This window comes from Mus pahari, chromosome 12, assembly GCF_900095145.1.
Source record: "Mus pahari chromosome 12, PAHARI_EIJ_v1.1, whole genome shotgun sequence".
NCBI lineage: Eukaryota > Metazoa > Chordata > Mammalia > Rodentia > Muridae > Mus > Mus pahari.
In genome coordinates this window covers 72720823-72723651 of record NC_034601.1, presented here as the reverse complement: position 1 = coordinate 72723651, position 2829 = coordinate 72720823, and positions in this window count along the sequence as shown.

Here is a 2829-nt window from a genome sequence, read left to right as displayed (position 1 = left end):
CTGGCTGTCCTGGAGCTCACTTTGTAGACCAGGCTGGCCTCGAACTCAGAAATCCGCCTGCCTCTGCCTCCCGAGTGCTGGGATTAAAGGCGTGCATCACCATGCCAGGCCTTGCCCTGCCTTTCTAGGGTGTGTATATGGAATAAAAAAATGGATGCCCTATTTACTTAAATACTCTCAAGAAATTCTGTCTTAGCAAATAACAAAATGGAAATAAATTTTAATATAATAAGAAAGAGATTTGATCTGACAATATTTAAGGGAAAATAGAACATGTAGAAACAGATGTCCCACATTAAAGATTGTCGAACCAGAGTGAACAAGTCACAAGACTAAGAGGTGGAAGGTTTAGGTGCTAAAGTCATCTTCCTCTCTCATTTAGGTCATGAAGTTCAGTAGAATTTTAGTTGAATTCTGTTTTCATCATTTTCAATATCCTCTTTTGTTATACAGAAAGCTTTTTTCTGTTTTTCTCATATCATCCAAACAAAATTTATATTGAGCCTTTCCAAATTCACACATATTATTCAACCTATAAATTGGACATGAGGGGAGGGATCTAAAGTGGTTCCCAATTATCCAAGAATACCAATATAACATATGGTACTTTAAAACCAAGCGACTATATGACATTTATCATCTTTGCCCAAAGAGTTGAGCATTTAGCTCCATACTTAGAGAACCAGAGCATCCTAAATGCAGAGGCAGACGGAGCACATAAAATAGAAACATCCAAGTTCTTCCCAAGACCTTACAATTCAAAGCACCCAGCCTCACAGCTCAACTTTGATCATCTTCTGAGGCGATTTGCATATACTCTCAGATTCACTTCCATATCAGGTATGGTGGCCTGTGGATGCTAACATACACTTAAAAAAATAATAATTCCACAGAATAACTACTTGGCTTATAGGCAAGACACATCGCCATTGTCAAATATTGTTTATATGCTTGAAATCTGAGATCAAGGGGGCTATACTATGATATCTACAGAGTCTGTACCCATAGATTCTAGTTGTCCTTTCTGATACAACAGAATTTATTTATTATTAAATAAATAAATACATTATTAAATAAATAAATAAATAAATTAATACAATGTCTGCCATTTTTCATGTTATTGTAACTGGCCAATGAAGTGGAGGTCTGCTGTTGCTTCCTCTTCAAATAAGGATAAAATTCTTATAGGACTAAGATCTTGTCTAATGTCATAGATCACGTTGTTGTTCCTTATATAGGGTCTATTTTCAAATTCACTCAGTCTTTAGGTAGGTAAAGTCTTCAACATGTTTGAAGAAACACAGTTGGATCCAGAACATGAGAAGATACCACTGAATTTGTTGAGAATTTAAGTGCCTTTAAAATGTCAATAGTCATGTAGATATGATCTATAAAAGCTAGTGCCATCACAAATGACATGGTTTGAGCAAATTGACTTAAGGTTTATCAAGTATGTAACTTCACATCTCATCAGAACAGTGTGAATAGTAAATATCAGTATTTAATTAGAGTTTAATAAAAAATACAATGTTTTGGGAAATCTACTATTTATGTTCAGTGTTGTTCATTGATAAATCTTTAATATATTTTGCCATATTGCATAACTGAGGAATCCCTTTAAATCTAGCTATACCTTCTTCCTTAGGATGCTGTCTTCACCTCATCTTAGAATATTAATAAATTAGTTTATTTCATTACTAACTAAAAGTGATGTGCCATATGGAGAGAATCATGGGAACAAGTGATGTGAAAATACTAAATAATCAGTCTTTAATCCACAAAGTATACCAGTACAAAGGTCCAGAGGTCTAAAGAAGCAGAAACAGAAGCATAAGAAAGAAGGAAGAAAAGAGGAAAAGGAGGAGGAGGAGGAGGAGACAAAAAGAAGGGAGTAGAAGAGAGGAGGAAGGAGGAGGAAGAGGAGGAGGAGACCTTTTCCTTGAAATTTTAGATTGAGGTCATTCTATCACAAAACAGTAATACAGTGATTGACTTGTGAGTCTTTTCTTCATTTTGTTGTAATTGTTGTTTGCTTGTGAAAATAATGTAATTTTGGGTCAAATACGGAATCTTACTTTAATGAGCTCCATTTCTGAATACTAGCTTCTCTCTCTCTCTCTCCCCCTCATTGAGGACTCATAATGGCTACAATTGACCACTAGTTGGGGGTGTAATTAAAACAATATCACTTTATTTATCATACTCACAAACACTTCTCAAATTCCTGTGATTACCTGAATTTGAGACCTACAGGCTAATTCTTATAAAAGCAATTCCATATGGCTAGTGTATTTCAGGTAGAATGTTCAAAAGCAGGTTTATTAAAATAAAGCACACACACTCTACCTCTCTCTGAGCATACATTCATCATTATTTACTTAATCAATAAATCTTCATTCTACATATGTAATGAACAGGTGGCCAAAGGTTTCATGCCACCAGGAACTCACTATTTCAACTTTAAGATTATTAGTCATCATAGGATGGACTTATGGTAGGATGGGGTGGATGGAGATAACAAGTTTCACATCCAAATTTGTTTATTATCCCTTACAAGTAAGATCCTTCATTCACTTTCCTTCTTTTTAAGCTGGTATTATGACTTTGAAATAAGTCTTCCCTTTTCATCTGTTCTGTCACTTTGTTTTCAACCAAATACAAACCAATCAAACCTGGAAAATAATTGTATGTACTGTAGAGGCATATACCTGTTTTCTTGTTCCCATAGTCCCTATAATTCATTAGAAAAACTATGTATAAAATGTTTACAATGTAATGGGTTTTATATATATATATATATATATATATATATATATATATATATATATA